Source organism: Eschrichtius robustus, chromosome 2 (assembly GCF_028021215.1).
Source record: "Eschrichtius robustus isolate mEscRob2 chromosome 2, mEscRob2.pri, whole genome shotgun sequence".
NCBI lineage: Eukaryota > Metazoa > Chordata > Mammalia > Artiodactyla > Eschrichtiidae > Eschrichtius > Eschrichtius robustus.
This window is the reverse complement of record NC_090825.1, coordinates 13,144,296-13,171,190: the sequence shown is the minus strand read 5'-3', so window position 1 is coordinate 13,171,190 and position 26,895 is coordinate 13,144,296. Positions and strand designations below refer to the sequence as shown.

The 26,895-nt window shown below is 41.2% G+C and overlaps 1 protein-coding gene across 1 annotated transcript in view; it reads right to left on the bottom strand.

Annotated features, from left to right (window-relative positions):
* The window catches only part of FBXL7 (F-box and leucine rich repeat protein 7), a 428,895-nt gene that overhangs the window by 311,581 nt on the left and 90,419 nt on the right, over nucleotides 1-26,895 (bottom strand). The gene's annotated exons all lie outside the window — the stretch shown is intronic.

Genomic DNA, 26,895 nt, shown 5'->3' with positions numbered 1-26,895 from the left:
AAAGGAACTTCTCTAGGCAAGAAACACAAGAGAAGGAAAACACCTACAATAACAAACCCAAAACATTTAAGAAAATGGGAATAGGAACATACATATCGATAATTACCTTGAATGTAAATGGATTAAATGCTCCCACCAAAAGACACAGGCTGGCTGAATGGATACAAAAACAAGACCCATATATATGCTGTCTACAAGAGACCCACTTCAGACCTAGAGACACATACAGACTGAAAGTGAGGGGATGGAAAAAGATATTCCATGCAAATGGAAATCAAAAGAAAGCTGGAGTAGCAATTCTCATATCAGACAAAATAGACTTTAAAATAAAGACTATTAGAAGAGACAAAGAAGGACACTATATAATGATCAAGGGATCGATCCAAGAGGAAGCTATAACAATTGTAAATATTTATGCACCCAACATAGGAGCACCTCAATACATAAGGCAAATGCTAACAGTCATAAAAGGGGAAATCGACAGCAACACAATCATAGTAGGGGACTTTAACACCCCACTTTCACCAATGGACAGATCATCCAAAATGAAAATAAATAAGGAAACACAAGCTTTAAATGATACATTAAACAAGATGGACTTAATTGATATTTATAGGACATTCTACCCAAAAACAACAGAATACACATTTTTCTCAAGTGCTCATGGAACATTCTCCAGGATAGATCATATCTTGGGTCATAAATCAAGCCTTGGTAAATTTAAGAAAATTGAAATCGTATCAAGTATCTTTTCCGACCACAATGCTATGAGACTAGATATCAATTACAGGAAAAGATCTGTAAAAAATACAAACACATGGAGGCTACACAATACACTACTTAATAACGAAGTGATTACTGAAGAAATCAAAGGGGAAATCAAAAAATACCTAGAAACAAATGACAATGGAGATACGACGACCCAAAACCTATGGGACGCAGCAAAAGCAGTGCTAAGAGGGAAGTTTATAGCAATACAAGCCCACCTCAAGAAACAGGAAACATCTCGAATAAACAACCTAACCTTGCACCTGAAGCAATTAGAGAAAGAAGAACAAAAAACTCCCAAAGCCAGCAGAAGGAAAGAAATTATAAAGATCAGGTCAGAAATAAATGAAAAAGAAATGAAGGAAACAATAGCAAAAATCAATGAAACTAAAAGCTGGTTCTTTGAGAAGATAAACAAAATTGATAAACCATTAGCCAGACTCATCAAGAGAAAAAGGGAGAAGACTCAGATCAATAGAATTAGAAATGAAAAAGGAGAAGTAACCACTGACACTGCAGAAATAGAAAAGATCATGAGAGATTACTACAAGCAACTCTATGCCAATAAAATGGACAACCTGGAAGAAATGGACAGATTCTTAGAAATGCACAAACTGCCGAGACTGAACCAGGAAGAAATAGAAAATATGAACAGACCAATCACAAGCACTGAAATTGAAACTGTGATTAAAAACCTTCCAACAAACAAAAGCCCAGGACCAGATGGCTTCACAGGCGAATTCTATCAAACATTTAGAGAAGAGCTAACACCTATCCTTCTCAAACTCTTCCAAAATATTGCAGAGGGAGGAACACTCCCAAACTCATTCTACGAGGCCACCATCACCCTGATACCAAAACCAGACAAAGATGTCACAAAGAAAGAAAACTACAGGCCAATATCACTGATGAACATAGATGCAAAAATCCTCAACAAAATACTAGCAAACAGAATCCAACAGCACATTTAAAGGATCATACACCATGATCAAGTGGGGTTTATCCCAGGAATGCAAGGATTCTTCAACATACGCAAATCAATCAATGTGATACACCATATTAACAAATTGAAGGAGAAAAACCGTATGATCATCTCAATAGATGCAGAGAAAGCTTTCGACAAAATTCAACACCCATTTATGATAAAAGCCCTGCAGAAAGTAGGCATAGAGGGAACTTTCCTCAACATAATAAAGGCCATATATGACAAACCCACAGCCAACATTGTCCTCAATGGTGAAAAACTGAAAACATTTCTACTAAGATCAGGAACAAGACAAGGTTGCCCACTCTCACCACTATTATTCAACATAATTTTGGAAGTGTTAGCCACAGCAATCAGAGAAGACAAAGAAATAAAAGGAATCCAAATCGGAAAAGAAGAAGTAAAGCTGTCACTATTTGCAGATGACATGATACTATACATAGAGAATCCTAAAGATGCTACCAGAAAACTCCTAGAGCTAATCAATGAATTTGGTAAAGTAGCAGGATACAAAATAAATGCACAGAAATCTCTTGCATTTCTATACACTAATGACGAAAAATCTGAAAGTGAAATTAAGAAAACACTCCCGTTTACCAATGCAACAAAAAGAATAAAATATCTAGGAATAAACCTACCTAAGGAGACAAAAGACCTGTATGCAGAAAATTATAAGACACTGATGAAAGAAATTAAAGATGATACAAATAGATGGAGAGATATACCATGTTCCTGGATTGGAAGAATCAACATTGTGAAAATGACTCTACTACCCAAAGCAATCTACAGATTCAATGCAATCCCTATCAAACTACCACTGGCATTTTTCACAGAACTAGAACAAAAAATTTCACAATTTGTATGGAAACACAAAAGACCCCGAATAGCCAAAGCAATCTTGAGAACGAAAAATGGAGCTGGGGGAATCAGGCTCCCTGACTTCAGACTATATTACAAAGCTTCAGTAATCAAGACAGTTTGGTACTGGCACAAAAACAGAAATATAGATCAATGGAACAGGATAGAAAGCCCGGAGATAAACCCACACACATATGGTCACCTTATCTTTGATAAAGGAGGCAAGCATATACAGTGGAGAAAAAACAGCCTCTTCAATAAGTGGTGCTGGGAAAATTGGACAGGTACATGTAAAAGTATGAAATTAGAACACTCCCTGACACCATGCACAAAAATAAACTCAAAATGGATTAAAGACCTAAGTGTAAGGGCAGACACTATCAAACTCTTAGAGGAAAACATAGGCAGAACACTCTATGACATACATCACAGCAAGATTCTTTTTGACCCAGCTCCCAGAGAAATGGAAATAAGAACACAAATAAACAAATGGGACCTAATGAAACTTAAAAGCTTTTGCACAGCAAAGGAAACCATAAACAAGACCAAAAGACAACCATCAGAATGGGAGAAAATATTTGCAAATGAAGCAACTGACAAAGGATTAATCTCCAAGATTTACAAGCAGCTCATGCAGCTCAATAACCAAAAAACCAACAACCCAATCCAAAAATGGGCAGAAGACCTAAATAGACATTTCTCCAAAGAAGATATACAGATGGCCTACAGACACATGAAACAATGCTCAACATCATTAATCATTAGAGAAATGCAAATCAAAACTACAATGAGATATCATCTCACACCGGTCAGAATGGCCATCATCAAAAAATCTACAAACAATAAATGCTGGAGAGGGTGTGGAGGAAAGGGAACACTCTTGCACTGTTGGTGGGAATGTAAATTGATACAGCCACTATGGAGAACAGTATGGAGGTTCCTGAAAAAACTACAAATAGAACTACCATACGACCCAGCAATCCCAATACTGGGCATATACCCTGAGAAAACCATAGGTCAAAAAGAGTCATGTACCAAAATGTTCATTGCAGCTCTATTTACAATAGCCAGGACATGGAAGCAACCTAAATGTCCATCGACAGATGAATGGATAAAGAAGATGTGGCACATATATACAATGGAATATTACTCAGCCATAAAAAGAAATGAAATGGAGGTATTTGTAATGAGGTGGATGGAGTTAGAGTCTGTCATACAGAGTGAAGTAAGTCAGAAAGAGAAAAACAAATACAGTATGCTAACACATATATACGGAATCTAAGGGAAAAAAAAAAAAAAAAGCCATGAAGAACCTAGTGGCAAGACGGGAATAAAGACACAGACCTACTAGAGAATGGACTTGAGGATATGGGGAGGGGGTGGGGTGAGATGTGACAGGGTAAGAGAGTGCCATGGACATATATACACTACCAAATGTAAAATAGATAACTAGTGGGAAGCAGCCGCATAGCACAGGGAGATCAGCTCGGTGCTTTGTGACCACCTAGAGGGGTGGGATGGGGAGGGTGGGAGGGAGGGAGATGCAAGAGGGAAGAGAAATGGGAACATATTGTATATGTATAACTGATTCACTTTGTTATAAAGCAGAATTTAACACACCATTGTAAGGCAATTATACTTCAATAAAGATGTTAAAAAAAAAAAAAAAAAAAAGAGTCATGTACCAAAATGTTCATTGCAGCTCTATTTACAATAGCCAGGACATGGAAGCAACCTAAATGTCCATCGACAGATGAATGGATAAAGAAGATGTGGCACATATATACAATGGAATATTACTCAGCCATAAAAAGAAATGAAATGGAGGTATTTGTAATGAGGTGGATGGAGTTAGAGTCTGTCATACAGAGTGAAGTAAGTCAGAAAGAGAAAAACAAATACAGTATGCTAACACATATATACGGAATCTAAGGAAAAAAAAAAAAAAAAGGCCATGAAGAACCTAGTGGCAAGACGGGAATAAAGACACAGACCTACTAGAGAATGGACTTGAGGATATGGGGAGGGGGTGGGGTGAGATGTGACAGGGTAAGAGAGTGTCATTGACATATACACACTACCAAATGTAAAATAGGTAGCTAGTGGGAAGCAGCCGCATAGCACAGGGAGATCAGCTCGGTGCTTTGTGACCACCTAGAGGGGTGGGATGGGGAGGGTGGGAGGGAGGGAGATGCAAGAGGGAAGAGAAATGGGAACATATTGTATATGTATAACTGATTCACTTTGTTATAAAGCAGAAGCTAACACACCATTGTAAGGCAATTATACTTCAATAAAGATGTTTAAAAAAAAAAAAAAAAAAAGACCCAGCTGATCCAAGCCCAGAATTGTGACCCAAGGAAACAGTGAAATAATAGATGTATCTTGTGGTAAGCCGCTGCTAACTTCATGGTAATTTGTTATGCAGCAATATAAAACTAAAACAGTCACCAACCAATTACATCCCAGATGAACTCTTTTCACACCACAAATTATGATCTAAACTCTTACATTAAGCTGAGAAACAGTTTTCCAATAGTCTTCCCTGCACAGTGTACACACCCCAGTTAGGCAGAGTGAGTTTATAGTCTATAAAAAGGACAAAGTAGAAAAGCACAAATGGGCTTCAATTGAAAGAGCTTCAGGATTTTGTTTACTAATGTTGAGAGTAATAGAACAATCCAAGTTCACGGGCGATATCACCGGAGCAGTGAAGTTCAATGGCTGTTGCTTCTTCTCACCACTGCTCATTATAACTTATGGCTCTGAAACAATTCTGTTATTCCCATCATTTCTGCCCATTTCACATCCTCCTCTCTCAGAGTTAGCAGACAGTGCAGAAACTCTCCATCAGTATGTGTCAGGCCTTTGCTGAGTCAGGCAGCACCATTTATCTACCATGGTTCACCCTTGGTGGGGGTTGACATGTTGCACCTGGTGTCTAGTTAGAAGTATGTCAACCTGGTCTCTGACCTCAGTCTGCTGCTCCCTTGGTTCTCTGACCTTGGACATTTCACTTCTCAGTGTCGACATCTGAAAGGCGAGATGGCTGGACTAAGTGATTCCCAGCAACTCAAATAGTCTATGATTCTATGAGTCCATGGTCGTTCTCCTCAAACCTGAGTCATGCAAATACTACTGTAATATGGCAAAAAAAATTACTGTGCACCACTAACTTATAGAAATTATTTTTATTATATTGTTACTTGTGATGCACAAATGGAAAACTAGAAATGACCTCCATCTGCCTTAGATCTGATTCAACAATGAGACCAAAACAAACTAACGAATTGGACAAGAAAACAATAAAACCCATAAAATTCAAATGAACAGCATTAACTTAACCTGGCAGATGATGTTATTTTGCTGAGATTACATTGCCTTTCAAAACGTAGATGCAGCACTGGCTCCTGAAGCCAATGGGCTCTTGGTTTGGGCATGTCCACACTACCCCGGCCCTGTGAGGACTCGCCCTGCCCACCACTTCCATCCACTTGAACTCGGGGAGTCCTTCCTACAGGACTTCCTGTAGTCCTGGCTACAACAGGGTGCACGTCAGTTGGCCCTCACTTGCTCTGACTGTATCATTCACGTGCTTTCAGTCTGCTCTTCTTTTATTCCTTATTGGCCTATAACCACTGAAGGAGAACTCCCTCCTTAAAAGCCAGGTGCAAACTTGGGCAATGAAATCTTGTGGGGGGGACTCTGCTACAAAGAGGACCGGTATGCAAGCATCATCTTTAAGATCATCATAAAAATGAAAGCACAAAAGAAAACAACAAATTTCAGGAGAAATTTTCAGACAGATCTGAAAATGTGTGTGCAGATCCCTCAGAAGACCACAATCTGCAGTATAGGAAATGATGGTCTATGAAGGAAGGGAAGACAATTGGGGAAACAAATACTATTATTAATGATTTTTCTAATAAATAGCTAACACTGAGCGCATATGCTGTGCTGCATAGTCTAGTAAATACTTTAGATGCCTCATCGTATTATTCACTGTGCCCTACATCTGTGTGTCTCAACCTTTGTTTCATGATTGACCTCCCTCCAAGGAAACTTTTTAGACATTTTTCCTTATCACCCTCTAACTGAAATTGTAATACCACAGATGTACTGCAGATTTGTTATGTACTGTGCATATATATATATCTGCTTTTTATATAAAAAGAGTAAGATTTTCACTCCCCTCCACCCCAAGAACCAACTTTTGTCCCCTTGGGGGTGATATCACCTCCATTAAGAATGTATGCCTTTTGATAAGCAAAGCATTCTTAAATGCCTGAGTATTTAATGAATTAGCTAATTAAGGAAAGCAAGGTAACAGAGAGATCGATACAGTCCATTCTTGTTATGTTCCCTGAAGTCTCTGCAAACACTGAATTAACAACAGGGAATCATTGCTCTGAGGGGAAACACAGGATTAGGTGTCTGTGAGCCTCTGATCACATTTTTGTCAACCCATCAGTACGTAAACTTGTTTTATGCGTGCTTTTAAACACACCTTGGAGTTTGGGATTGACATGTACACACTGCTATATTTAAACTAGATAACCAACAAGGACCTACGTACAGCACACGGAACTCTGCTCAATATTCTGTAATAACCTAAATGGGAAAAGAATTTGAAAAAGAATAGATGCATGTATATGTATAACTGAATCAGTTTGCTATACACCTGAAACTAACACAACATCGTTAATCAACTATGCTCCAATATAAGATTAAAAATGTTTTAAAAAGAAAAAAAATACAGACCCCTTACTTAATATATATTGTTCATACATTAACATTGAACTCAAGGCCAACAGCACTGCGACTCAAGCCTAAAGGAAGCTTACCTAACACATGTAAAGCCTATCACAGCCTTCCTGCACTTAGGAACACTAGACGCCTAGCTCTTCAGCACTACACATTTCAAATCGTGAATTCACCAATAAAAACATAAAAATGTGAAACACGTGGCACTACAGAGACTATAAGGACCCTTACTTGCAGCATGAGAGCTGAAACAAGAAGTCACCTTGTTCAACTTCAGCTGGGATCCTGAACGTCTGGCCACTCAAATTCTTCACACTCTGTGCACATCCGAGGATGATCATGAAAGCATCGTGAGTCCCCTTCTGGGGTTACAAATAAATTTCAGCTAGTAGGCGAATCTGCAAATATGGGATCCACAAATAGTGAGGATCAACTACATATAATCTTGTATTAAATCTGGTTTCACAGCTTGTAACCAGCTTTCACGTACACTTAAGTGGGTAGGGTGTAGGATCTAGAGTCAGGAGGCCGGGGTTTATATCCGGATTTCCCACTTACTAGTATTGAGCAAATTATAAAACCTCTCGATGCTTTAGTGTTTTCAGCTATAAACAGGGTGGGGTGAGATTAAATACAATAATGCAGATATATCACTTCGGAGAGTGCATTTAGAAAATACTCAATAAATCTTAGTATAATGGGTTGCATATTTTGGACACTATTAATATGCTCTTCTCTTCTGCCTTGCTTATGGAAGCATAACCATCTCCCCAGTGAGCTCAAGTGGAAAGGGAAAAGTTGTGTGTGTGTTGGGGGCAGGAGGAGAGGGGGCGCTTACAGAAGAACTGTCACAGGATGAACTCAGAAGAAAAGAACAAGGTGATACTTGGCTTCTAATAGTCAAAAACAAATCTGCTGTGTGACAATGTTTTTGTAAGCTAAGTTACTGTCTTAGGAAGGGACTGCCAACATATCTCACCTCCTCTAGCAAATCAAGGGCCAGACCTGTCAGATTAGATCCTGGAGTTTTATATAAGGGAAGTCCAGACCAGAGGGAGGTGGTGGGAAGATGGGGCAGGAAGCCCAGCCTAGGGAAGTAACTGGAAAGGACCAGGTGAAAGGGAAGCACAGGTAAGACATACCCAGATTGCAACCTGTTTCTCTCTCTGGGCTTCCTCAGAGAGAGGGGGTGGTGTGTTAGATAAAGAAGAGCAGCTCTGGGGACAGAGGGGTGCTGTCACCTCGCTCCCTATAATTAGCACACCGGAGAGCATCACCCTTAGACACCCCAGCACCAACCAGACGCACGGCCACGGCAGGCTGCAGGGTAGTCTGGCTGGACTCAGGGAGCTCCTGAGGTGCGACTTCCTGGAGTCGCCTGGGATCCCTTGTGGCAGCGACGGGACCCCAAGCAGAGGGGCGTCTGTTGGGGACCCGCCTAGGGGAGTCAGCTTAGCGGGTGTGATGCTTCTACAGCCAGAACGAGAGCTGATCACCACGGAGGGGTGCAGGGGAGGCACAGCCAGACCTGAGAAAACACTAATACAAGCAAGAACTGAGGTGCGCTGGTTTCAAAATATACCTACAAATTCTGTGACAGCCCCACTACAAAAGGCAGAGCTTCATCCCCTGCCCTTAAATGGGAAACGGTGGGGGGGGGGGGGGGGGGAGGAGAGGAGGGCTCAGCCACCTATGTTTCCACATGCCCTCCAGGTGATTCAGATCTGCCACACGGTCTGAGAAGCAGCCAGGAGCTTCTCCTGGTGACCGATGCCTTGACCTCCACAGAAAGCTGTACCAAGAGCCCAGGAGGACCAGGCAAAGTGCTCAGCCCGGTGACCATCACACACAAGTGCTTAACAGACATCAGCCGCCCTGTCCTGTATCCATCACGGCTGCCCACTTCTCATGCAGCTGGAGTGATCTGGGTTTGAGTGTTTCGAGCACCATCTCTGGAGTCTCTGGCTTCAAACCCCAGCTCTGCCAACTCCAAGCCACATGCGTTATCTATGAGCAAGTCTCTCAAACTCTGAATCTTGTTTCATCTCCTGTAATGTGGAGATGGAAACCTCTTTCACTTTTTGCAAATGGGTGTCATGGTGCCCGGGCTTTGACGTCCTTCTCCAGAGAAACAGAACTGATAGGAGATGTGTAAATATCTCCTATCAGGATACATGTAATGACCAGGGAAAATTATGGCATTATTTCTATAGATAAATAAATAAATAAATAAGGTTATTCATATATGCATATATGTAAGATACATATAGGGCTTCCCTGGTGGCGCAGTGGTTGAGAATCTGCCTGCCATTGCAGGGGACATGGGTTCGAGCCCTGGTCTGGGAGGATCCCACATGCCGCGGAGCAACTGGGCCCGTGAGCCACAGCTGCTGAGCCTGCGCCCCGCAACGGGAGGGGCCGCGATAGTGAAAGGCCCGCGCACCGCGATGAAGAGTGGCCCCCGCTTGCCGCAACTAGAGAAAGCCCTCGCACGAAACGAAGAGCCAACACAGCCAAAAATAAATAAAATAAAAAAAAAAAAATAAAGTAGCTATTAATTTAAAAAAAAAGATATATATATAATATCAACACATATAATATATATAGATACAGAGTCAGAGAGAGATTTAAAGGAATTGGCTCACAGGATAGTTGAAACTGACAAGTTGGAAATCTGTAGGGTAGGCAGGCCAGCAGGATGGAAACTCAGGAAGGAGTTAATGCTGCAGCCTTGAGGCAGAACTCCTTCTTTTCCAGTAAATCTCACATTTTGCTTTTAAGACCTTCAAGTGATTGGATTGAAGGCCCACGGTCCAGTCTACAGTAATCATCAAAAGTAGTCTCCTTAAGGTCAACTATTGCAGATGTTAACCACATTCACAAAACACCTTCACAGCAACACCTAGATTAGCGTCTGATTCCACAGCTGGGTACTACAGCCTGGCCCAGCTGACACATACAACTGTCCATCACGACGTCAGACCCACGGGAGTTTAAAATCCATGTTTACCACTTCCGTGCACCATGCCCGGGAGAAGATCGCTCAAACTCTCTAAGCTTCACGGCCTTCATCCATAAAATACGGATAAAAACAAACAAACAAACAAAACCAACTACCTATTTTCTCTACTAAGAATAGGGGAACTGTACCGCCACCTTTCAGGGTGGGAGAGGTTGCTATGAGCTAAGGGCTGTAAAGCATTCAATCACATCCGGTCCCGGCCAGAGTCCACCATGATTGTTTACTACTGACATATTTATCACCGTTCAATTTGTATCAGGAAACAAGAAATGAAATTTAAAACACTGATTATTATTTTACTATTATATAATAGTAAGTAAATATTACATATGCATATAAATTAAATTCTACATGCCTTATAGATCCAGTAAAAAATCCCTCAAGCATAAACAAAATTGGCAATTCTGCTTTCTATCCAACTGCTACATGAAAGTTTGTTTATTTGACCAATGGCCAAAACCCCCATTAGGAGTTGTTAGCATATCCAAATTGTGCCTGCTGGATTTGGTACAGTAAAATTTGGCTTTTTATTGAATTTCCTCCCAAGTGGGCTAGAGGCCCAAATGAGGGCAATTGAACAAACAATTAGGTATCAAATATACAAATACCAAAGCAAGCGAAGATTAATAATGCACTGAAGTTGGTAAGCATTGTCTGTTAACAGGTGAACATACACACGTGTAAATGTGAACCACTGTACGGACAAATTAGTTGGTGGGTCAATCATTTCGGTCACTTGGGGCACACCGTTAACCCAGTAATGTTAGCAGAAGAATGTGATTCCAATCATTGATTCCTTCAGGCTTTCTGTTAAAGGGTGACAGGTTTTCCCAATGTCTGAAGAGAAGGAGAATGTTCATTAAATGGGGATCCTATTAGAATAGGATTTTAAGTCTCTTTTAATATAAAAATCCCCATATATAAAATTGCAACACTAAGTTTCTTCTCTCTTCTCTTTCCCAGTGCCCAGGCTGACTGTGCAAACGCAGATGTTTAAAACAAGACAGTCAGACATTCCGTTGTTATTTATTGATAACATGAGGAAGGTAAAGGGGAAAACAGAAAAGATCAATCGAGACATAACAAAAAAATGAATCAGTGGGGTCCTATGATTTCTAACATTTTCTTGAGTCCAAGAAATCCCTTGCAAAATTGACTCCCTTTATCAATTCCAGACTATATGCACTGAACTCATTCCTGCAGATTTCAGCCACAGACCTCTGATGGGAAATCTACAAAGGAGCACGTGGGCCCACGTGGTGAGGGCCTTAGCCCCTTATTTCCTGTTTCTCTCCGGCACCTTGTTTCCAAGCGGCTGCCGGTGCACCATGAGAGTCTGCTTTAATATTAAATGTCCACACCAAAGGAAAGAGAGTTTCTCTTTTTTTTTCTGTATCTCAGAATTAGATCAAGGGAGCAGTGGGTCATGTTCGTGTGTTGAATTCACTGCTATTTTCCTGATTGTTATCTTGAGATACTTTCTTATCTTCTTTGATCCACAGTTCAAATGTCTGTATATACAGAATAATAATATTAGTTACCTCAAAAAATGATCTGGATTAATCCCTGGCCCAGGTGCATATTAGTTTTTGGAAAGAAACTGAACACATACTGTGAACGCGTATTAGCTCTTGCAGGCCAGCGGGGATTTAATAGATGAGTTCTCCAGAGTCGGAGACGCTGAACTAGAGTGAAATGAGGAGGCCATCAAATCCTGAGCCCCTGCTTCACTTTATTGTGAGTGAAGAACAGTAGATGATGTCCTTTGCTTTGCTTCTCCATTTTTTGTTCTCTCCTGGTGAAGACTGGAAATACAGTCTCAGGAGGACAAGAAAAAGAAAGGAAAGGAAAGGAAATAGAGAACTCTCAGTCATGTTTTGATTTTTTTTCCCTTCCAAGCCATTTAATGTCCTAACTGGAACTTGATTTACTCCAGTTTCCAAAGCACCTAACAAATGACCTCAGGGCCACTGAGCAGGCCACACATGCTGTAACTGGGGGGGCAGTCCAGGCAGAAACAGGGAACAAGACCCGTTAACCGAGCACCTCCTTCACCCTGCCCGTGTGCTGGGCCCTTCCCCTACAAGGCCACAGTTCTCATAGGTTTATGTCCAGCCTGAGAAAAGCCAAGGATGCTTTTCAACATTTAGCTCATTGCTGAGAGATGCAAGATCTGGTTCAGGGTGTTGGCATTTTTTTCATTATTTTAAAAACATATATAACATAAAATTTGCCATCTTAACTATTTTTTACGTGTACAATTCACTGGCATCCATTACATTCACAGTGTTGTACACCCATCACTGCTGTTTACAAACTTTTCCATTACCTGACACAGAAATTCTGTACAGTTACCCAGTAACTCCCCATTCCTCTGTCCTCCAGCCCTTGATAACCTCTAACCTGCTTTCCATCTCTACAAATCAGCTTATTCTAGATTCTTCATATAAATGGAATCATACAATCTTCATCCTTTTGTGTCTGGCTTTTTTCACGTATCATGTTTTCAAAGGTTCATCCAGATTGTAGCCTGTTTCAGTACTTCATTCCTTTTTATGGGCGAACAGTATTCCACTGTGTGTATGTACCACTTTGGGGGGCATACTGACGGCCACTTGGGGTGTTTCCACCTTGTAGCTACTGTGAATGATGCTGCCATGCCAGAGTGCTGGATTCAATACTTGTGGTTTTTAACTTTCAAACTTCTAGTGCTGCTTGTTTCCAGCTGAAATCAGATCCTGAGGGCTGCGGCTGGAGCAGGCGAACACAGTACACAGAGTTCTTCCAGGAGAGGAACAGGGACAACCCCGCGGCTGAGTCAGCAGCTCCTCCGGAGCCACTTACTTACGATCCTGCAGCAGCTTCCAGGATGGGCTGCCAACCGGCCCACATCACAGACGCTAATAGAGCAGCACAGGGCTTTGGGATCCGAACACACACCTGCTGCACAAAGCTTGGCTCTCCCGAAGCCCGTGGGACTTTGATTGGAGCTGGACAGCCAGGAGATGGCCTGGGGACGTCCCCTTTGCCCTCTACCTGGGGATGGTCCACATTCTCTCTAGAAAAGGCAAGAGCTTCGGCCTCAAGGCAGACAGCACAGGAGCAGGAGTCCCCGCTCCAACACCACACAAGTGAAACCATGATGTGAAATGCAAGCCTGGGCTTAACCACACACGACCCTGCAGGGTATCTAGTCATTTAAGTGACATTAGCTTAGAAGCCAAAGGCTAAAGAGAGAAAGAATTAAATAGAAATGATTTAAGTGATCAGCAATCATTCCCCATCCTAGTGTCACGCTCTTTTTACCTTGGTGAGGAAAGAAGGTTTTCTTAGCCAAAATGTCAGTTAAAGCCAATCTTTTCTGCATTACTCCCGGAGGCTGTGATTAGTAAAAAGAAAAAGAAGGAAGGCACATGATTCCGACACAGCCCTCTTAAACGAATCCACGGAAGGCGGCAGGACGGCTGCAAATGTGACTAAAGCCGGAGGTGTGGCCCAGGGCGTGGAGCCCGACTGCCCGTTGCTCGGACCCGCATCTTGGCTTTGCCACTAACTAGCTGGTTGAGCTGGAGGAAGTTTTTCTACTTTCGGAGACCCTCAGTCTCTCCATCTGTAAAATGGTGTACCGGGAAATATAAACTCATAGAAACAGCTATGAGAGTAAAATGAGGTCAATTCTATTAAGGCATATACATATAATAGATACTTAATAGATGTTAGATGTTAGCTATTATTAACCATCCTCCCTACTTTTATTCTTAATCAATAATTCAATTTAATTCAGCAACTACATGCTAAACCTACTGCATGTGAAGGATTATGATTAGCACTACAAAAAACAAGACAGTCTATACTGGGTGAGGATATAAAACACAGACACACAAATAGAATTGAACATAAACGCAGTAGGTTTAAGTTTTTAAATAGGATCATTAAGTGATATTCCCAAATACTATTTGATTCATAAAATTTCACTGCTTTTTAGTATGACTGCTTTTTTCTTTTATAATGATGTTAAAAATATGTAGGGAGATCAGCTCGGTGCTTTGTGACCACCTAGAGGGGTGGGATAGGGAGGGTGGGAGGGAGGGAGATGCAAGAGGGAAGAGAGATGGGGACATATGTGTATGTGTAACTGATTCACTTTGTTACAAAGCAGAAACTAACACACCATTGTAAAGCAATTGTACTCCAATAAAGATGTTAAAAAATATATATGTATATGTAGGTTTATTATAAACAAACTCAGTCTGTCTTCTCCACTGGATTCTCAACTTCACAAGGGTAGATTCCATACCTATTTTGTTCACTGCTCTACTCTCCAAAGCAAGCACTGTGCTTGGCATATTATGGTCAATCAGTACATGTGTGTTGAATGAATTGGCATAAGACTGAAGGACTGACTGAGTGAATAAACTGGAAATTTACTCCTAATGGAATAGCCCCGTTCTCGTAATATTTCCTAAAAAGCATATCCCTTCCTTACGGGCACCAGTTGTATCTCTGTTACTCCAAAAGTTAGTCTTCACATAATGGCTATGTGTTGAGCATGCAAAACAGAACTTACAAAATTCATACAGATTCCCAGTAGTGACATACTGTATAGTACTCTGTATTAGCTTCCTAGGGCTGCTGTAACAAATTATCACTACCTGGATGGCTTAAAACAAGAGAAGTGTATTGTCTCACAGTCTTGGAAGCTAGAAGTCTGAAATCGAGGCGCCAGCAGGGCCGTGCTCCCTCCAAGGGCTCTAGAGAGCATCTGCTCCATGCCAAGAATCTCTCTTGGCTTCTGGCAGTTGTCAGCAATCCTTGGCATTCCTCGGCTTGGGGCAGCATACCTCCAATCTCTGCCTGTCATCAAATGGCCGTCTTCCTTCTATGTGACTCTGTATCCCTCCTTAGAAGGACGCCAGCCTTATGGAATTAAGGGCCCACCCTACTCCAGTGTGCCCTCATCTTAATCATTACACCTGCAACGACCCTATTTCCAAATAACGTCACATTCTGATGTTTCGGGAAGGGAGGGGGAGGACGCTCTTCAACCCAGTAGATTCCCCAACACCATTTTCTGCAGAATGAAGCAGAAAGCAGAAAATCCTACCCTGAGCCTATCCTATGAGCACTTACTCAAGTCTCATTGCATGGCAGTATTATTATGAGAGGAGAAGGAAGATTAGCCGTAAGGTTTAATGCATCATGGAATGCAGCTAAGTCCTAAAAAGAGTCTCCCAGCACGCGAAAAAGCAAGCACTTGGCGCTCCCTCACAGGTGGCTTTAAGTTGAAAAGGCCAGGCAATATTTCACCAAAGGCACCAGGGCGGAGCCTGGCTCCCCCGAGCCTCACACCCACCTGAAAGGGCCTTCAGGCAAGTCCTCCAGAGTTAACACAGACGTCAGCTGACACTGAGACCGATGCTGCTGCCGCTGCTGACAGATGGTGCTTCACAGCTGGGTTTCTGAGCAGAGTAATGAGAGGATCAGAGCACGGACAGGCGAAAGGGTAGTGCGTCGGCACAAGAATTTCCATCACGCTGCAAGTCATTCACAAGACAGCTTCATGCTAGTAACAGCCTCACTACAATTTGCACCGACGATTTTCCTCCAAAGTTCTGAAGGACTGCTATGTCCCAAAGATCATGAAGAAGACCGTGCCTGGCTTAATCCAGAGGGGCAGGGAAAGACAAGAGTTCTTTCTGAAGTTCAAGGCTGTTTCAGCAGGCTCTGAGGGCAAATTCAAAGCCACATGCTTGTTTCCTGGCATCAAGAGGCTCAAGTGACAATAAAGTTGTAAGTTAAGTGCCTCTTCTTTTTTTTTTTTTTATTAATTTATTTATTTTTGGCTGTGTTGGGTCTCCGTTTCCGTGCGAGGGCTTCCTCTAGTTGCGGCGAGCGGGGGCCACTCTTCATCGCGGTGCGCGGGCCTCTCACTGTCGCGGCCCCTCCCGCTGCGGGCCACAGGCTCCAGACGCGCAGGCTCAGCAGTTGTGGCTCACGGGCCCAGTTGCTCCGCGGCATGTGGGATCCTCCCAGACCAGGGCTCGAACCCGTGTCCCCTGCACTGGCAGGCAGCCTCCCAACCACTGCGCCACCAGGGAAGCCCAGTGCCTCTTCTTGATTCACCCACTCATTCATTCAACATCCCGTGTGCCAGACACCATGTCCAACACAATTCCATAATCAAGCCAGCTTGGTGACAGAGGTTACGTTACTGCAGGACATTGAGGACAGGGAAAGAGTGGAGAAAATACCAACTTCACCTTTCAACAGAAAGCGTTGTAAAGGGACAGGCAGCACTATTTTGTGGCTTTAGGGGACCCAAACCCAGTCTATGTCTGACAATTACAGACCTTTGTACCCTATAGCCACTCATTGATTTTAGGGATTTTATACAAAGCATGTTTACTTGTGTTTACCTTAATTATCTGTGATGATCTATCCAAATTCGTGGAAATTCTGAATAATAAATCTTAAAAGGCATTGACTCTCCTCCTTTCACACATAAGCAGTAAGTCTACCATTGGTGAAAGGAGAAAAAAAGGGCTATACTTCCAGATCTTAATCTTGTTTAATACAAGACAATCTTAGGATCTTATTATGTTTCCCATCCCACACGGCCCATTAATTAGAAACTCATGAGCAGAAGTCTATTGTCAAAATTCTGTAAAGGGAATTAAGAAAGATCCAAACAGCCCTGCTTGGCAAAGAAGATTACAGCAAGCAGGTCTTCCTGCCACAGAGAAGACACAGGCACTAAATACCGTTAAGAAATCACTTAAGTGAAGAAACCAGAATTCATAGCTCGGATCCACACTTACTCCCTGACTAGCTGGGCGGTCCTGAAGCTACTCAAGACTTTTCAGCAACAATCAGTGCGGCATATCAGACGGGGGAGAGGAATATCGGAGGAGGTCGTCTTCAAGATCCCTTTCCACTCCCACATTCTCTATTCCTCCTTGACTCAAAAAGTTACCAACCCTCTAGCAAAACTAAAAACCACTTTACAACCACAAACCAGGACCCTAAAAGTTAAAGGTCAAGTGGAAGAGCTAGAGTTGTTAACCAACTTCCTCCTTCCTCAACTGAATAGAAATTATATATATATATATATATATATATATATATATATAAAACTTATATATAAAAATTTCCTGGGTTATTTCACTGCCATGTCTTCCCTTTGGGCGTGTGACTTCTGACCTTGCATGTCCAGTGTGATCTTTCTTAGTGCCCAAATGAAAGACCCAATTTTATTACCTGCCATGCTCCCTAAGAGTATCATTCTTCTCCTCCTACCTCTTCCACCTTCCTTGGGTTGGGAGAAGGCTCCCTTGGAACCACAGTGGGAAGTCACCAATCTATTTCATAGGAGGAGAGGCAACCATTTCTGCCAATAGGCATCTCTGAGCACAAAGCAACTGAGAAAATATGAATGGCAGCAACAGAGTACTTCACAGATAGCCAGAATCCTTCTAAATCAGAACTGGAAGGGAGGAGAGGCCAAAGCAGTACATTGAGTGCAGTGATTGCCCCCACCCTGAATCCATTGCATCCCCCTGCCTTTGTGTAGCTCTCTCATGACTGGGTGACAGTGAATTCACCTCTGTCTCCAGCAGGGAGCTCTGCCTGTCTTAAGCCAATCAACATGAGCCTATCCTCACTGACCAGTGATTGACTAGGCAGATAGAGAGGGGCAGTTAAATGGCCAAAGTAGTCAATGGTAGGGAAAAAGGTGCTCTCTCTCTCTGGATTATAACCCTAGGAGCTGTTAGCAACCATATTGTATCAAAAAGGAGCATCCACCTTACCATGAAGATGCATGCAGCAAAGCAGAAAGACAGAAAGAAATCAGGTAAGAACATCCCCAAGACACAAACCAGTTCGAATCGGTCCTGACGCTCACCCTGCTACTGGATTTCTGTTATGTGAACCAATAAGAAACAAAGGAAGAGTCTGTCTGCTGCACCTGGTGATCAATGTTGGAATTGCAGAAATGTATGCTTAACAAAGATAAAACTTAGAATTCAAGAAAAAAAAATTGGGAATTCCCTGGCAGTCCAGTGGTTAGGACTCTGCGTTTTCAGTGCAAGGGCCTGGGTTCTATCCCTGGTCCGGGAACTAGGATCCTGGAAGCCACTTGGTGCAGCCAAAAAAAAAAAAGAAAGAAAAAAAAGGAAAAAAAAAAAAAAATCATCCTAAAGATATTTTTTCTACGTGAAAAAAATATGCTGCAATTTTTTCCTGTAGAGACTGACTCTGTGAAAGGTGGAATAAGCATAAAGTAATTATTTTAACAGTGATGAACTGTAACTTTTAAAAAAGCACAACCAAGTAAAAATAAGAAGCTGTATATATAGCCACATGATAAATGTGATAAGGCTTCCAGACCCTGTGAAATAGTTTAATTTGCTCTGGGCAATGAACAGATGACTTGGTAGGTCTCTCTTCTTTTAAAAACTTTAATTCAGCTTCCACCTACAATCTGTGTTGTATTTTGCAAAGCTTTATGCATTAAAAAAAAATCGCTCTCCCTAAATTTTGCATTTACAGCCCTTTTATCATATAAATTGCGGTCATAACCTAACTTAAGGTTTGCAGGGGCCAGTGAAGCGAAACGTCTGGCTTCCATAAAACAAGAAACGTTAAGCAAAATAAATCCTGCCTGAAACTAGAATAGTTCTTGAATATAGCAACTTAGGAGCTAATCTCTCCTCTCTTTTGAAAATATAACAGCTTTGCCTTTTAGCCAAAATAGATCAAATACTCCACCAGTAGCTGTTGTTCCTTTACTTCATTCTCTTTCTGGACGTACAGATACTTGATTAATAACTGTAAAACTCCCTAGAATTCTTGTCCCAAATTCTTCTAGTACAAAGGCATCGCTTCATCCGTGAAGGTGACAGGGACATTCTGACTATCCCATTTTGTCTGAAGGAAGAACAGGTCTCGGGGATCTGACATTTCAAGCTGTGCATCAATGTCTTCCTCTACTCCAGGGCCTTCTTCATTCACCTTCTTGTAAAATTATTATACTCATCCTAAAAATCGAATACATTTTGTGGAACCCCGATGGAAATTCTAGGGGATGTTTATGATACGAGTATGTTCATAAAGCTTACAGGGCCTTCACTTATTTAAATAAAACGTAAACATTTCAGGCATTTGTGATGGTACTGTTTTTCTCAGTGTGATGACAGCTAAGGAAATGTTTTCAGATGTACGGTGTGAGACGGGCAGAATAATCTTGCCTGCCTCCAGATTTCTATCTTTTACAGTAAAGAGATGGAATTAAATATTTTGCCCTGTCTTCCCCCTGCCCTTTTTACCCCTCCTTCCCCATCTTCTTGAGGTGTCATAGACGATGATACACACATCACCAGATCGTTATCACCAGCCCAGTTTAAACCCCTTAACAGTTTCCCATTGGGTTCTGGCTTAAGCCCAAACTCTCTACTACGGCCCATGAGACTCTGTGTGACAGGAGCAACTGCCCTCCTCCCGGAATGCACCCTGAGGGTTCCCCAGAGAAGGACTCTGTCTGTGGAGATCACTGCTACCCACAGTGCCAGCTACTTGAAGACCCTCGATACAGACCTGTTGAATGAACAAGGTAGTAGCTATCAGGTAAACACAGACTTTGCCTTTTTAGTTTATCCAAATTATAAAACTAGCAAGTTTTCAAAATACAAAGAATCAAGTACAGAAAAATAAATTTAACACAGATCAGTATAAGACAATGATTTAGTAAAGAGTCTGAATGTTGAACATTTTTTAAAAATGCCACTTGTATACTTTAAATCCATAGGAAAACTACTTAAATCTGACAGTGGTTAAGAGAGAAACAGATACCTGAGAATAGACCAGAAAATAAAATTATTTGGAGGTAGAGAAAGGGGATGCTTTTTTTTTTTCTTTTTGAAAAGTCCCCATTTTACTCTTTCTTTTGAAGGCTGGCAAGTGTCTGAAGACCACAGAACTTAATCTGAATTCATTAGACAGTGCTTTGATTTACCACAGTATTTGCCATCAAAAGAAGGTTTCATTTATTTACAGTATTTGACAGGAAGGAAACAATGCTGATTTTTTTTAAATGTTGCTTTGTATATTGCAATATTTTTGAGGGCAAGTTTATTATGCTTTTATTTTACCGTTTGGATATGGTGAAATATCCAATCATATCCATAAATGGTGTAATAATTAAATGTGTGCAAAACTTGCAAGGATTTTGAAATGGACCAGTCCTACACCATTTATGGCATATAAAGGTACACCAATTAAATCAGAAATACCAGTGGAACAGAATGGAGAGCCCAGAAATAAATTCGTATATAAACAGTGAAGACAGAAAAGTAACCCTGAAAATCAGTGAAGAAGGAAGAATTAATAACTGGTACTGGGACAATTAGGTATCTATTTTTTAAAAAATCATATCCTCATCTTACTCAAAAAACAAAGTATAAAACTCACAAGATATAAATTCAAAAGAAAACAGAACTAAATATTTATCAAATTTCTAGAAGGTTATAAGCCTATTAACCTAAAACCAAGAGAAGAAAGTACAAAGAAAATTATCAGGACATTCAACCATATAAAAATTTCAAACTTCCGTATAAGAAAAACAAACAAATAGCAACAAATGTAATTGAAGCCAAACAACCCTTTGGGGGAAAAAAATCACAAGGGGCAAATGTCTTTATTCTCCAAAGAACTCAAAGGAATCACTTGAAAGACACTAAGACTAGCATATAAGTTGCTAAAAAAGATGACAATAGGCTATTCACCGAAGAAACACAAGTGGTGGAATAGAAGCTGAAACATAGTCTAACTTGCTCATAAAGAGACAAAACAAAACCAGAAGATACCACTTATAGTCCATGCGTTTGCAAAATGGTTTGAGTGAGAATATCCATTGCATGGCCGCAAGAATAAACAGATACAAGGACTTTAAAGTATCCGGCAACATGCACATCAAAAAGCCTTGATACGATTTAAACCTTTTTATCCCAGCAAGTCCACTTCTCCTTAAATTAACAGAAGCAGTCTGCTCCTTTCTTACCTACTGTATCCTTGAACTTGCCTTTGAAAGTAAATATACGAAAGTCAAGGAGCATGTTAGGGGGCAGCACTGGCTGGATACATAATCTGTGGGCCCCAGAGCAAAACGAAAATGTAGGGCCCTTATTAAGAAATGATTGGGACTTCCCTGGCGGTCCAGTGGTGAAGACTCCGAGCTTCCACTGCAGGGGGCGCGGGTTCAATCCCTGGTGGGGAACTAAGATCCCGAAGGCTGTGCGGTGCAGCCAAAAAACAAAACAAAACAAAATGATTAGGAATTTCAAGAGGGCAACAGCAGAGCAACAAACCAAGCATGGGGCCCTTTTGAACACAGGGCAGAAAACTCAAGGAGCTGGCCCTGTTAGGGGGAAATCTGTACCCACATTGCTGGGATGGGGGTAGGGGAAGGTCCATGCATGCACTGCCCCTCTGATCCTGCTTAGTGGATGAGAGCCTTGGGAGGCAGTAGGAAGAGAGGGTGGGTGCTGACAGGAAGTGACCCTTTTCTCCCTGAGGAGAGAGTGAGAGTAAGATCCTAGAGATAATGCACCTGAGTAGACACTGGTACCAAGGCCTGGGCATTTACTAGGGCAGCCCTTGACATTCTCATCTCTGCGTGGAACTTAGTCAGCATCTAGAATGGGAGTCTGGTCACCCTCCCTTGCCCCTGTGCTGCAAGGGAAGTCAGATATTTAGCCTCACCAGCTTTGCCCACCTCCAGCCCAACCCTCTCTTGCCACTGGATGGGTAGGGTAGCCAGGCCAGCAGAGGGGCTGGCCTTGCCCCTGGAGCCTGATTTCTTGGTGTCTCTGAAATCAAGGAGGGCCATCAAAAAGGGATTTTGAGGGGCTTCCCTGGTGGCGCAGTGGTTGAGAGTCTGCCTGCCAATGCAGGGGACACGGGTTCGAGTCCTGGTCTGGGAAGATCCCACATGCCACGGAGCAGCTGGGCTCGTGAGCTGCAATTGCTGAGCCTGCGCGTCTGGGGCCTGTGCTCCACAACAAGAGAGGCCGCGATAGTGAGAGGCCCGCGCACTGCGATGAAGAGTGGCCCCCGCTTGCCACAACTAGAGAGGGCTCTCGCACAGAAATGAAGACCTAACACAGCCATAAATAAATAAATTTAAAAAAAAAAAAAAAAAAAAGGGATTTTGAGATAACGGATAATCATCAAGACTGTTTGTATGTTGTTGAATAAATTCAGCATACAAAAGTCATTTAGGAATAGCAATATATCATATATAAAATTTTGTGAGCATTTGAAAAGTTGAATCCATCTTTATTTTAATGTAGGGAAACACATATTTAAAAATACAGAAGTGAACAATTAGTGACTACTTCTGAATAATTAGTTGCCTATTTATTAACAAAACAAAGCAAGCACTCTGTACACACAAACACACACGTATCTTCCTATTACACAAAATTAAATCATTTGTTCATCCACAAGCATCAGAATTGACCTTAAAATGTCTTTTTCTTATTATTTCAAAAGCAATCCTCAGCCATTTTGGCATGACCACACATCCTGATTTAGCAGGGGTTGAGATCAAGACCCCTTGTTCTTACAGACAAGAGGGCTTCATTCTAATCCCAACTTTGTACTTGAAACAGTTCATATTTGTGACCCTCCACTGCTTCTTCTGTCCTGTAGGAAGATTAGGGCTGAGTACTCCCCACTCTCTCATGGCAGCCAGCCCCTGCCGAGCATGTTCTGACATCTCGTTATTCTACTGAATCTTCACGGCCACCCTGTGAGATAGGACCCGTGTTACTATCCCCATGGTCCACACAAGAAAACTAAGGCATAGATTGTGTAACCTTCCCAAAGCTTGCAAATGAAAGCACCAGGCATTAGTGACCGTGGTCACCACACTATATTCCCTCAGATTTTTATTACAGGCTCTTGGGGAAAAGCCCAAAGGCAGAAATCAGTGCACTTGGATTTGAATCCCTTGTCATTTATCACCTCCTTGACTTTGAAAAGATACTTAACTCTGTCTCAGTGGCCTTATTTATAAAATGAGGTCCCAGAGTGGTGAATCAATACGTACAAAGCACCTAGTTCTATGCTTGGCCCATAGTAAGCGCTCAGTAAATGCTACCCGTTAATAATGTTCCAAGAGTGTAAATCGATACTTCAAAATTAAGGTCCTAGATCAGCACTTTGTCCAATTTATTTTGCAGTAATAATTAGTATAAAGAATTCAGACTAGGTCTCTCTAAGTGGTTCTTTTGTCCCTGTATTGGCCAATTCGATCTGCCTGTAACTCCCCAAACTCACTTCGTGCCTTGTTTTCATGCTTTTGCTAGCCTAGAATGGCATCTCTTCCCTTCCTAAACATGACCCTTATCTATTATCAACTCTTCCACAACAGCCTTCTCCAGGTCTCGGGGACCCCTCCCCACTTGGTACCATTTACAGTCATTTGGCACTTAAAATGTAATAATCACAACGGATATTTACAGCCATCACAGGAATATACCAATTTGTTTTTATGTAGACTTTCTCACTGCACTGGCATTCCTATCTTCTTAACACACCCTGGGATCATAGCCTCTCATACACTGTAGGTGGCAAAAAGACTACACCCTCAGGAAACTTTTACTGCTTTAGTCTACGTTTTAGACAATGCTCTAGAAAATGGGAAATGAAAACAAGAAGGTCACAGTGGACTTCTTTGTCACATGCAGGTCTATTTTTTAAATGTAAAGATTGACCAAGATTCTACATTAGTGTGTGCACATTCGTGCAGAAGCATAACCAAGTAACTAAAGTTAGCGATGCAGATGGACACAGAGAATTAGAGGAAAGACGCAGCATCTCTGTTGCAATCGAGAACTTTTGTAATATGCAAAGAAGAGAGTCTGGCATTTTTGTCAGCAGCAGCTGGAATATAGTGTGCCACAGTACAGATTATTATGGTCGGTCTGAAATTCTGAAAACCGGGATTCTGGAACATGTCCACGGCCACCTGTGAGTCTCTATTTTGGACCTGCCCCTTCTCAAGCATCAGTCTCTATGAGTCCCTTAAGCCCATCCTCAGCTTCTTTATCCAAGGCAGAGCCCACAGATGCGCTGCACCGTTCCTCTCCATCCCCAGTGTGAGCTGGGAATGGCAATCCACGCTCCTCTTCCTGTCTCTGAATTACATGCATTAGGAATATAGACTGTCTGGTGATGGCTTATGAGCAGTCCCATCCTTCGTGCAAAATCTACCTCCTTCAACGCCAAGGAAGGACTAGAAACACCATTTCAAAGAGTGGATGTTAAGTTTACTGGCTTGACCTCCCAAGATCAGAACAGGTACACTTTCAACCTTTTCAACTGTTTACTTTTCAAATGCCTTACGAAATTCTTCACCTCCTTGACCCATAATATGTCCTCCCTTTATATACAACCAAGACATTAAACCTCCAGCTCAGCCATCTCAGCCTCATGATGTTTTATGTTCACTGCATGGTGTAGAGGTGGACGCAAATGCCTTACAACCTACCTAATCAGCCTCACTAAATCAGCTCCAGGCCCACTATCCCATCAACAACTAAATATTAAGTGTCTTATGTATACAGAACATATTATGGCATCAGACAACATAATTTAGCTTAAGGAAAAAAATGAGTAGACTGGATCTTTAATATTGTATAAGATACAAAAAACCCACCATTTTTGTAGGGAAAAAAAGAGTCAAAAATCAACCATTTGACATGGTTCGACCTAATTATAAACATTTCTTGGGGATTACACTAAAAGGGTGGTGATCAGCATGAAGTAACTAAATTTCATTGGATGGTGCCCAAGATAGAGTCCCACATACTGAATTCTCCTCTACAGCATACGGTGTCATAGTGAGCTACCAACGAACATGTTTAGAGAAATAACATATATTTAGCCTAAAGACAGAAAATTCACAAACCTCCAATAAGCATAAAAATGTTTGTTATACTAATAAACAACAACCAAAGCTGTACATCTTTATGTCCATCTCCTATGCTATTTAACTTCTTACATAACTCTTGGGAAAATCAGCTTATTAATTTCTAATCTAAATCTTTGTGTCAGAAAACTTAATGAGAATTCCACGCAGAGCACAGAAAGACTAAGGTCTGCTTATTTCCAAAGAAGAGGCAAGTGACAGAAGTATTTGGAGGAAGTGGGAGAGAGGAAGGGCCACATAAGGGAACACAGTGGTAAGCAAATGTTCACCAGCTGGATTCTACTGCAGCTAACTAGTCTTCAGTCAGTCATTTTTCATTTGAAAGGCTCTAAAATTTCAAATGTTTGCTTGTATTGTTGTCTTATAAGGAGAATGGTTTTATTGCTTATCCTTGAATACTTCCCAGCATTCAAGAAAATTATACTCATGCAGCAGCATAATGTGGAAGACACTTCCCTTGGGTTTGAATATGCGTATTTTATCCTGGAGTCTGTCGTTCATCAGCATTCTTTTTCATTTTCGTTTTCAAGTACAGAGAAACTTTTAGCTCTAGGCTAAAATGTGAAGTAAGTACAGCATTAGTTGTAAATTTCTCCAAATAATAAAATAATCTCTCACTGATAAATTTTTTTCCTTCTATGTGGTTAAGCTGAGCTAAATGTTAGGAGTAGAATTTCAGGGTTTTTTTTTTAATTAAAGTATAGTTAATTTACAGTGTGTTAGTTTCAAGTGTACAGCAAAGTGATTCAGTTATACATATACATATATATATATTACTCATATTCCCATATATATATATATATATATATATATATATATATATATATATATATATATATCCATATTCTTTTTCAGGTTCTTTTCCATTATAGGTTATTACACGATATTGAGTATAGGTCCCTGTGCTATATAGCAGGTCCTTGTTGTTTACCTATTTTATATACAGTAGTGTATATTAATCCCAAACTCCTAAATTATCCCTTCCCCCCACCTTCCCCTTTGATAACCCTAAGTTTGTTTTCTATGTCTGTGGGTCTGTTTCTGTTTTGTAAATAAGTTCATTTGTATCTTTTTTAGATTCCACATATAAGCGATATCATACAATATTTGTCTTTGTCTGACTTTCTTCACTTAATAGAATTTCAGTTTTTTAATCTATGTAGAAAGCAAAAATACGAAGACTAAGGGCTTGGACTAAATGGGTAGACAGATGTTCTCTTCCCTCTGATGACTGAGGCCTCCAAATCAGTTACTATAAAACATATGCAGGGGCGAATAACACACCATTACCACAAAGCTTTCAGGGGCACCCATATTTTACATGAGGAGCCTGAAATGAAATGGCTAAATAGTGTGGATTTTAGGCATTCTAAACATAGGAGGAAAGAATATCTGTGATGGTTTCAGGCAGTGTACTAGGGATTTTATATACAAAATCTAATCTAATCTTCACAACAAGCTTATGAGCCAAGCCTTATTATCTTCATTCCCAAGGTGAGAGAATCA